Below are 11,938 nucleotides of genomic sequence, written 5' to 3'. Positions count from 1 at the left end.
AGCAGCATCCATCAAGCCAGCCGGTCACCCACGACATCCGTCAGGCTTGGAGCAGAGAGACAGAGGAAGGAGGGGCTGGAGGCTGGCAATTCATAGGAAGAATTATGGTGGCAGGGGCGGGGGCGGTACAGGTAGTGAAGAGGGAAAAAGGTCTGGAGGCTCTGCTGGCTCCCACAGCCAGGAGAGGAGCCAGATGCGGGAAGCAGCCTCATTCACTTCAGCCTTCAGGAGCTATTGAGACAAAGGATATTTTTCCTTCCCAGAGAGTCTGTGGCAGATTGACTGCAAAAAATGGCCCTAATTCGCCATTCCTCCCATACCACAGGCAATGTGGCTTGGTAGTTAGTTCTTCCTATCAAGGGGTTGAGTCTCTTTGTCTTTCTTACTGTCTGTTCTTTGAATCGAGGCTGCCTTGTAACTTACTTTGCCCAATGGAATGCAGCAGCAAAAGAAGACATATGTGATACTTTAAACAATAAAGAATTAAAAATAAATAAATACCTTTCTTTTAAAAAAATGAATGCAGCAGTAGGAGTGATGGCACATCAGTTCCAGGCCTAAGCATCAAAGGTGTCTCTCTCTCTCTCTCTCTCTCTCTCTCTCTCTCTCTCTCTCTCTCTCTCTCTCTCCCTCCCCCCTCCCTCCATCATCATGAAAACAAGATCATGCAGCCTTTTGGAAGATGAGATAGCACCTGGAGGAGAGCTGAGTCTCCCCAGCTGAGGTCATCTGAGACTAATCAGCATTCAGCCAACCTACCAACTGACCACAGATGGGTACACAAGCCCAGCTGAGCCCAGCCCAGATCAGCAGAGCCAGCCAGCTGATCCACAAATCTGTGAACAATGATAAGTGGCTATTGTTTTAAGTCAGTGAGGTTTGGGGGGATGGTGTTTATGTCCTATTATGTTTTAGTAAACGAAGCAATGCCCAGGGGAAATCACCCCAGGCCCTGCACTTTAGGGTTCCTGATTCTCTGAGGCCAGCGTTCCAAATACCTGAAATTTGTACACTATACAACATGCAAGAACAACAAAAACCCACAAGGCCAGTCCATCCCTTCCCAAATAAACTGCCAGCAAAAGGCCATTCACGTATGCCCAATTCAACTATTCTTAGGGGCAAGGTAAACCTGATTTCCAAGACAACCAGCCCAGCTTCAGGACTCTGAACAATACCACTTTCTTCTGAAATGTATGGGCAAATGCCCATCGGGCCTCCACCTACCTCCCTCTGCCTCTCTGAGTCACTTAACCCTTTAGAGTCAATGGCAGGGTCAGCCATTTCCGACAAAAATAAGGGGGAGAGGGTAATACGTGCTAGTTTTCTACTGCTATTTTAACAAATTACCACAAATGTAGTGTCTTAACACAAATGTGTTAATTGACTGTTCTAAAGGTAAGAAGTCTGACATGGGTCTCGCTGAGCTAACACAAAGGTGCTGTCAGGACTGACTTCCCTTCCGGAAGCTCTAGGTCAGTGGTTCTCAACCTTCCTAATGCCGCGACCCTTAAATACAGTTCCTCATGTTGTGGTGACCCCCAGCCATAAAATTATTTTCGTTGCTACTTCATAACTGTAATTTTGCTACTGTTATGAATTGTAATGTAAATATCTGATATGCAGGATGTATTTTCATTGTTACAAATTGAACATAATTAAAGCATAGTGATTAATCACAAAAACAATATGTAATTATATATGGGTTTTCTGATGGTCTAAGGCGACCCCTATGAAAGGGTCGTTTGACCCCCAAAGGGGTCGCGGCCCATAGGTTGAGAACCGCTGCTCTAGGGCAAGAGGCTGTTCCTTGCCTTGGCAGCTGCTAGAGGCCACCCTTATTCCTGGGCTCACAGTCCCTTCCTCCACCTTCGGAGCCAGCAGCAAAGGACTGAGTCCTCATCTCACAGCTCTCTGACCTGCTCTCCTGCCTTCCTATTTCACTTTTAAGGACACAGGCGATTACAATGAACCCAATCAGACAATCCCAGAAGACCTGCCATCTCAAAGTCCTTAACCTTAATCAGATCTTCACACTCCCATTTGCATTATAAAGCAACAGAGTCACCGTTTGCAGGGGTGGGAGGGGGGGGGGGGGGGGCGTGCAGGCAGGGTGGGGGAGGTAGGACCTGGGCACATTTGGAGGCCACTATTCCACCTACCACAATTTCACTGTGATTCTGTATAACATGGAATAAAAGACAGGAAGCTTTTCTTTTTCCTGGATATTTCCATAGACTTGATGGGCCTACCCCTGGAATCTATACAAAGGGCTGGGCCTAGAGAAGAAGGGAGGGATGGAAATGAACAGGTCAGTAGCATCCCATAACTCCCCCACAGAGCTGCAGGGCATCCTGCCCTCTATGACACCGTGTTCTCATTAAGAGGAAAGCAGGATCTGGCTCCCAATTCAAGGGCAGGATTGTTCAGCCTTAGTCCACAGGGAACACAGCCCTTCATGCTGTCACACCCTGCACAGAGCTTCCCAAAGCTGGTGACATCCTGGTGGCAATTCCAGGGCGGTCATTCAGGAGCCATGATAGACTGCAACCAACAAGGGTCTTTCCCCCCTTACTCAACTCTTTTGTGCAGAGATGGATCTGAAGAGATTCTGTCCACAAAAAGATTACAGACTAGAGCAGGGATATGGAGTGTCCAGCCCTCGGGCCATACAGCCCACGAAATCATTTGTTCTGGCCCTGCCAAGGCATTAAGGGTGAGTTAATTAAATATAAAAGGCTAATTTTTAAGCTGATAATTTTGTATGGCTCTTGAGTGATGTTATAAATATCCAAATGGCCCTTGGTAGAAAAAAGATTCCCCACCCCTGAACTAGAAAATTACACAAAACAGGCACATAAATGACTATTTAAATTTCTAAAAAGAGGAAACATCACAAGAAACAAACAGATAAAATGTGATGGAAGTTCAGAACAGGAAGAGATGGGAAGTGTGCATGGGAGAGGTGAGAAAAAAGAAGAATCTAGGAAGGGTTTTTAGAGGAATTGAAGAAAACATATTATGCATTTTATAGTTTAAGCTGGGCTAGGCAAACTTCTTCTGCAGAGGGGCAGGTAGTACATATTTTAGGTTTTGTGGGTCATGTGGTCTCTGTTGCAACCATTCAACTTTTCTGTTGCAAGGCAAAAGCAGCCATAGACAGTAAGCGTGTGAGCATGTCTGCATTCCAATGAAAATTCATTTACAAAAATAGGTGTTGAGTCAGATGTAGCTCACAGGTTGTATTGTTTGATCCCTGTTTTAAGCCACTCTGTAGGAATCCCTTGAAAGTTAGCATAATCATGAAAGGATTTACAGAGGTCATGCTTTGGTTAGGCTTTGGTGAGTGGATAGGACAATCAATAAAAAAGTAAAAAACAAAAAAACAATTTTTTGAGATATTAAAGAGACCAGGGTCTTAAGTGTTTACCAAATAGAGGGTTTCAGATGGGGAAAGTACTTAAAATACGGCTAGTTTTAGTAGGGTTATTTTGTGGAGGGCCTTGATAGACAATAAAGATATTCACGTGGAAGAGAATGGGAATTAGGAATAATACGTTGATAGTTTTTGAGTTGAAAAATTATGGACTGCAAATATTTTTCTAATCACTAACTACGTTCAAAGATTAGCCTCTGGGCAGATGGCGTGGCTCAGTGATTGAGCATTGACTCATGAATCAGGAGGTCATGATTCCATTCCCGGTCAAGGGCACATGTCTGGGTTGCAGCCTCAATCCCCCGTGTGGGGCTTACAGGAGGTAGCTGATCGATGATTCTCTCTCATTATTGATGTCTCTCTCTCTCTCTCTTTCTCTCTCTCTCTCTCTCTCTCTCTCTCTCTCTCTCTCTCTCTCTCCCCCTCCCTCCCTCTCTGAAATCAATAAAAATATTTTTAAATGTTAAAAATAAAAAGATTAGCCTCTGGGGCCATGCAAGCATGTAAAGCAGAGGTCCTGAAGACTGTCCCCACAGGATAAAAAACATGTCCCCCAGCCAGCAAGTGGCCATGATGCCACCTATTTCCACACAAAGTTGGAGCTGGTCTGCACCTCACACAGAGCAGGGCCCAGATTCCCAGAAGATTCTAGGTGCCCATTAGGGAGTGGGCTTGGCTTCCCTAAAGCATCAGGCATGTTTACCTTCCTGTCCTCTGCAAAGGGGACTCTCCCTCCATCTCCTCCCCTGCTCTCCTCTTCCACCCTAAAGCTCTCCTGCTGCTATGAACTGCATGTTATAACAAATGAGTTACCAAAGGCTCCAACAAGCTGCTCATCGTTATCCCCAGCAGGAGAAAAGCAGCCACGACCTGGAGCTGGGACCTTGTTAGAGTTTGTAATGAGCTGACGGGAAAATATTTCTGCCTGATTAGAATCCCTAATGAGCTGCTGACTACGGTGAGCAGGGAAAGGCCAGCTTCCAGCTCTCTCCCAAGCCCCTCCCATACTTCTCCCTGTTCCCAAGCAGAGCCCTAGGCAGGAAAGGGTTCTTGACCAGCAGTTAAAACCATAAAGAACAAACACAAAGCAGCCCCACAAACTCCCTTCCCATCCCTCTCCTCCCTCTCCCTGAGAGGACACCTCCATCTTATTTATTTTTCTATGCACACACACTGCGGCCACCTGCTAACATCCTAATGATGCCACCAGGACCTCACCATAATTGGTCACAGGTGTCCCATGGGTGCTGGTGAGGTCCTCACTCAGAGAGAGATGGGAAGATGGGAGAACACAGGGTCTGACCAGCCATTGGAAACACTAGACCACAGGCCAAATTCCCACAGCGACCAGTCGGAGCAAGGTCTCCGATTTATGCTCAGGTTCAATTTGAAGAATAGCTTGATATCCCCATTTTCTTCCAGTTAGCTGGTTTCAGAAAGCATCTGGGTTTGTTCCAGAGTGAACTGATTCACCACAATGATGACTTTTAGAAGGAAAATGAAAACTCACAACATATTTTGGGGGTAGTCATGGTTCAATAAAAATAATATTTGGGTTCAGTTTGGGATTTGGGTTGTGTTCAAGTCCCTGTGTCAGAGGGACTTGAGATTTTTAAAGCTTGAGAGATTTCCATGTGGTCCTGGGTTATGAATTCTGGGAAAGAAGACATGGTGATTGGAAACAACAGAATTCTAAGATTCGGTCAAAGGCCCCTGTGATACCCATGGGTTCTATCTATGGGGCACAGTCCAGTCTGTACCTCTACCCAGTGGGGGCAGCCCTCACCTCATTCCTAAGGGATCCCCACCACCCACCAAGGAGTCCCCTTGCCAGGCCTCCCACAGAAGAAAGCTTCCACTCTAAGCTTCTAATCACAAAATATTAGACTTTTTAGCTCCCACCGAGCAAATGACACCAGAGCAGTGGTTCTAAGCTTTGGCTGTATGTTGTTATCACCTGGGGATCTTTTAAAAATGCCAATGCCAGGGTCCACCCCAGAGATTCTGATTTCATTGGTCTGGGGTGTGGCTTGGGTACTGGGACTGTCAAGTGTACAGCTAGAGCTGAGAACCACTGGTCTAGAGCAATGCTTCTCAAACTCCAGTATGTACCTGAGCAGCCTGGGACCTTGCTAGAATGTAGATTCTGACTCCATAGGTTTGAGATGGGCCTGAGAGTTGGCATTTCTAACAGCGGCTGGTCTTGGAGCACTTAGAGCAGAAAGGATCTAATATACCATCCTGAAGTGCTGCCACACTTGTTAGACACTGTAATTGCCAGGACTCTGTCACTGTGATCAACAGAAATCCAATCAAATTAGAGTAATCAAAAGGAGGAATTTATTGGTACAAATAAATGCAAAGTACAAGGGTCGGGCTGGCTTTAGGCATAGCCACATCCAGGAGTTCAAATTATGTCACTGGGACCTTCTGTTTCTCTTGCTTTTCCTTGAGTTTGCTCCATTTTCGGGCAGGTTCTCTCCAGGCTTACCTCATTCACACAGCTGGTGAAGCCAGAGAAGGGAGGCTGCGCTCTCCCCCGCCCACACTCCCACCATGCATACTGGTCCCTGAGAATGACTCATAAGCCCCAGCTTGGGTCATATGCCCACTGCTGGGCAGAGATGGGCAGAGCTCCATGGGTAATAGCCTAACCTAGAACACAAGTATAAGGGCACAAGTTTCCCAAAGGAAAGGATGCAGAGCAAATCACTTAGGTGCTGATGTCCCCCATGATGAGCACACCCTATGTGCCAGAAGCTCTTCAGACTTCCTCTACCACCTCCCTTCTCTTGCCATGAGCTCTCACCACCATTACTCTTTGTTCCTCACAGTGGGATAAGGTTCTCCCTACTACACAGCAATGTCCACCATAGGCTCACTCCAACCCACTGCTAACATCCTGGGCAAGCAGAAACCAGGAAAGATGTCCTTAAACTCCAGTTTCCTCCATCTCTTCTGACCTCCAGTACCAAGGGAGAAAGAGGACCAAAGTACCTACCTCTGAACAGGAGCCTGGACTCAGATGCAGCTCAAGGAGCACCCACAATGTTGAGAATGGGGTGGGGGAGGGTACAAATGGCCTGAGGGCTCAGCCCATGCTTTCCCTTCCTGGATAAGATGTGCTAAAGGAGATGTGGCTCTCAAGTCATTTTGCAGATAAAAATCCAGAATGCCAGTTACATGTGAATTTCAGATAAATGACTGATTTTGTAGGATAAATATGTCCCATGTATTATTCTAATTTGGTGAGTTTCAGAAAATGAAATATTTTAGTATAAGTATATATAAGTATGTTTCCAAAATGCATGAGACATACTTATCCTCAAAAAAAAAAAAAAGTTCATTTATCTGAAATTCACATTTAACTGATTATACTGCACTTTCACTTGGTAAATGCTGCAATTCTAAAACGTCCCAGGGGCCTCTGCAGCCATCCCCCAGAAGCCAGGGAAGGGAAAGGAAGAGGAACCCTGAAGTCTAGGCTGTTCAAGAGCTCTGGCTAGAGGCAAAACAGTTTCCCCCCCCCACCCCGCACTCCATCCTGCCCCACCCCACCTCACCCCGCCTCACCACAAAAGTGAGAACTGTCTTTGCCTTCTTACACTTGTGTTAGGAGTTAGCATGGTTCTTATTTCGTGCTGCAGGCAAGAGCTGGGCTTCCAAAGGTCTTCTAGCCCTCCCACCACTTCATTTCTGCATCCACCAGGAAGCCACAGAAACAGAGGGGCTAGTCACTAATTAACTCAGTGTTGGGTTGGGTTTGTTTTGTTCCACACCAAATCCAAACCGATACTCCCCCAGCCCAGGGCAGCTCCACTCTCTGGACCTCAGCACCCTCAGGTCATGGGATCCCCAGCAGTGCCCTCAGCTGCCTGGAGCAGCAAGGCTGCCCAGGGGCTCTCTCCCTGAGAATCAAGGACCACATGCAGTCTGGGTTTGCTCCTGGCCCCTCACCAGCCAGGCTGCTATCACCGTGCCCTTGCCCAGGCCAAGGCTGTGCCGCCCTCCCACAGTAATGACCCATGATCTCGAGGACAGCTGTGGGCAGACTCCCCAGCAGCTGGGATGCTTGACCTTTCTGGGATAGGGGAAGGCAACCAGCAGAGCCTGGGCCTGGCTGGGAGTGCCTCCCTCACCCCTTCCCCCAATAGAAGGTGTCGCAGTCGGCCCCTACATGCACCAGCCCAGGTGAGGCAGGCCAGCAGACTGTCTGAGTGAGCCAGGCAGACACACAAACACAGTGTTGGCCCTGGCTTGGGCCCAGTCCCACCTCTGCCAATCCACCACCCCTCCCTGGGTTAATGATCAGGCCCGAGGCTGTGCCAGCTGCTCTGGGTAGAAGGTGACAGAGGCAGCAGGAAGACATGCCAACCTCCAGCTCCTAAAACCCTAGGTTGCCTGCCAACAAGAAAGCAGAGGGTCAACTAGAACATCAACTAACACCATACACAAAAATAAACTCAAAATGGATAAAGGACTTAAATGTAAGACAGGAAACCATAAAAATCTTAGAAGAATCCATAGGCAGCAAAATATCAGACATATGTTGTAGCAATATCTTTACCGATATAGCTCCTAGGGCAATGGAAACTAAGGAGAAAATAAACAAATGAGACTACATCAAAATAAAAAGCTTCTGCACAGCAAAAGAAATCATCAACAAAACAACAAGAAAGCCCACTGCATGGGAGAACATATTTTCCAATGTTATATCCAATAAGGTTCTAATTTCCAAAACTTATAAGGAACTCATACAACTTAACAAAAGGAAGATAAATAATCCAATCAAAAATTGGGAAAGGACCTAAATAGACACTTTTTGAAAGAGGACATACAGAAGGCCAGGAGACATATAAAAACATGCTCAAAGTCACTAATCATCCAAGAGATGCAAATCAAAACAACAGTAAGGTACCATCTCACACCTGTCAGAATGGCTATCATCAACAAGTCAACAAACGACAAGTGCTGGCAAGAATGTGAAGAAAAAGGAACCCTCATGCACTGCTGGTGGGAATGCAGACTGGTGCAGCCACTGTGGAAAACAGTATGGAGTTTCCTCAAAAAACTAAAAATGGAACTCTCATTTGTCCCACTAATCCCACTTCTAGGACTATATCCCAAGAAATCAGAAAGACAATCAGAAAGGACATATGCACCCCTATGTTCATAGCAGCACATTTACAATAGCTAAGATTTAGAAACAGCCTAAGTGCCCATCAGCAGATGAGTAGATTAAAAAGCTTTGGTACATCTACACAATGGAATACTATGCTGCTGTAAAAAAAGAAGGAACTCTTACCATTCGCAACAGCACGGATGGACCTGGAGAGTGTTATGCTAAGCCAGTGGTTGGCAAATTCATTAGTCAACAGAGCCAAATATCAACAGTACAATGATTGGAATTTCTTTTGAGAGCCAAATTTTTTAAACTTAAACTATATATGTAGGTACACTGTTATTAACTTAATTAGGGTACTCCTAAGGCTTAGGAAGAGCCACACTTAAGGGGCCAAAGAGCCGCATGTGGCTCACGAGCCGCAGTTTGCCAACCACGGTGCTAAGCGAAATAAGCCAGTCAGAGAAAGATTAATATCACATGATCTCACTCATTTGTGGAATATAATGAACAACATAAACTGATGAACAAAAATAGATACAGAGACAGAGAAGCATCTAACAGACTGCCAAGCTTCAGTGGGAAGGCGGGGGGGCGGGGGGAGGGGGGGAGGGAAGGGTGGTAAGAGATCAACCAAAGGACTTGTATGCATGCATATAAGCATAACCCATGGACACAGACAGTAGGGGGGTTAGGGTGTGTGCTGGGGGGTGGGAACAGCCAGGGAGAGGTCAATTGTTAAATAAGGAGACATATGTAATACTTTAAACAATAAAGAATTAAAAAAAGAAAGAAAGCAATGCTGCCCTCAGGAGGGGGGCTGCCCCTACATAGAGGAGGGGAATTATGCCAAGAGATGGGGCAGATCACAGCTCCTAGGGAATCCAGTGCAAGGAGCAGCTGCCCACCACCAAATTGCCAGGGTGAGATTTCTTTTTTCTTCCAAGTTTCCCTCACTCCCATCCCGCCTTCATCCTCCGGCCTAGCCATCATTCAGCTAATCCTGTTTGTTTTTCTGCTTTGCCTGATGTTTGTTCTCTCCCCTCACCTCCTCACTGCTACACTCCCAGTAGCTACAACAGTGCCCAACATGCAAAAGACCCTGAATAATTGTGGTGGACTCTATGACAACAACTGCCCCAGCTGAACAGAGCTGCCTGCAAGAGCTGCCTTGGGAGGATGGAGAGCCAGCCTCAGGGCCCCACCCAGGACACTGTGAAGAGCAGGTCCAGCTCTGGAGCACCCTGTGGGGTTGGCTGAAGCTGTCGGGTTCTCCCTTTGCCCACTCCTGCATCTGTTCCCTCCTTACCATGAGTGTTGGTGCAAGGACACTCCAACTGCCTGCTCCATAAACTCAGCTTCCCAGGAAGCCAGACCACAGCAATATGTACTTGTGGAATGAAAGGGGAGGGACTGAGAGAGGAAGAGAGGAAGAGCTCTGACTCTACTGCTGATCACCTTCCACAGCCAAAGTCCTCAAAACCGCAATTCCCTCTTGTCTGGAGCTCTGCATGGCCACAGCAGCAGACCCTGCTGATGCCCAGCCAGACCCTCCAGCCTCCTCTGAGTTCACCTGCAGCAGTGGTAGAGGGTGGCTGAGAAGATGGCCCCTTCCCACCCCAAGTGACTCCTCTGCCTAAGAGCTTCCTCAACACAGAGCAGGGCAGCCCGGAAGTGGTAGGGATTCAGTGCTCCCAGGGATACTTCTCAACCAGTGAGAGCATGAGTCACAGATGAATACCGGTCCTCAACCCTTGGGAGGACAATGCTCAGGCTTGTTTCACAAGATTACTCAGAGGTCCCCAATGGGATTCAACCCCCATTCATTAAACCCTGCTTTACTTATTAACTTTTCACTCTTTTCTTCTCAGTTCTCCCATTCTGAGTTTCACAAATTAAAACTACCTGCACTCAGATCCTGGTCTCAGCATCTGCTTTTTGGGAGAATGCAAACTAGGTGAGCCTCCTCACCAACTCCCTGACTTCAACTCTTGCTGCTTAGAGCTTCTGAAAACAGCAGGGACCCTGGCTTTCTTTCAGCTCCTTTCATACCACAGAGACTTTGCCTGTGTGGCTCAATTTATTCTTTCTTTCAATAACTACTCATTGAGTGCCTACCACTTGAGGCACTGGGGTACAGTAGCGAACAAGAGTCAAAAATCCTTGCACTCATGGAGCTGACATCCCCCTCCCCCATCCTCACAATCCCACCCCACCGCACACACAAATACTTGCTTCTTTTCTCTCCCTCCTACTCACCAGTTAAGCCTCAGCTCAAAAGTCTGGTCCTCAAAGAGATCTTACCTTTCCCACCCTTCTTCCCCTTAACTCCCCCCAATAACCGTCCTCACCAATCTGGTTCCTTTCTCATTCCACCCGTCATCAGATTTGTCTCCTCCACCATCATGCTCACTCCACAAGCATAAGACAATGTCCATTTCTCTCTCACTACATTCTCTGCCCTTAGCACCGGGCCTGGTACCTAGTGAATGAATAAATGAATGAATGACCAAATGGCACCATTGTCATGAGTGAACGCTAAGAGGAGAAATTAGAAATTCAACCTCATGGGTGGACAGAGATAGGCAGACAAGGAGCAAAATTTCACTATAACCAGTACTGGTGACTAAGGTGACCATTTTGGAGTCCTAAACCAGCAGTCGCCAACCAGTGGTCTGCAGACCACTGGTGGTCCCTGAGGTCCGAAAGGTTAGCGGCGGCTGCAAACCATCCGGTAGCAGCAAGAATGTCCTGAGCCCGGAGCCAGTGGCAAGGGGGAGAAACAGTGAAATGAGAAAGGGCAAGCCACCAAAAACTAACCATTTCATTCTCCTTCACAATCTTCTAGCCATAAAGTGTCAGTGATGGAAGGTATCTCAGGGCATGTCCAGTACTTTCACAGCAGCATCTTTGGCAGAAGCATTTTTGTCACAAGCATCTTCATCCCATAACTAATTGGCTATCAGGAAATTTTGCTATAAAAAAATAAAGATACAATCATGGTTGATATTTGGGGTGAAGGTGTTTGCTGTGGAGCCCAAAGCAAAAATTGTGAGGCGTTGGAGCACTCAGTCCCCTTCTTCACCCACCCCTTTTCTAACTGCACTACCCCATTTCCCCCAACTCTCTCTGTATACACACACACACACACACACACACACACACACACGCGCGCGTGCGCGCGCGCAACTCCATATCACACCTGACACCACTCCATCATGCACACAAGTGGATAAGGGGCAGCATGTTATCCTTCAAGAACATTTACCATTTTAAGTGATGAAGAAGGCAATACTAAAACAAAGGAATAGTTGTTCTCTACCTTAGAGTGTCTCAGTCAGTTGTGAGGTAATTTGTTCCTATTAATAGTGAGAATGCTA

Source organism: Myotis myotis, unplaced genomic scaffold, assembly GCF_014108235.1.
Source record: "Myotis myotis isolate mMyoMyo1 unplaced genomic scaffold, mMyoMyo1.p scaffold_m19_p_1, whole genome shotgun sequence".
Classification (NCBI taxonomy): domain Eukaryota; kingdom Metazoa; phylum Chordata; class Mammalia; order Chiroptera; family Vespertilionidae; genus Myotis; species Myotis myotis.
The sequence above is the reverse complement of the archived record's forward strand: the minus strand, read 5'-3'. Positions refer to the sequence as shown.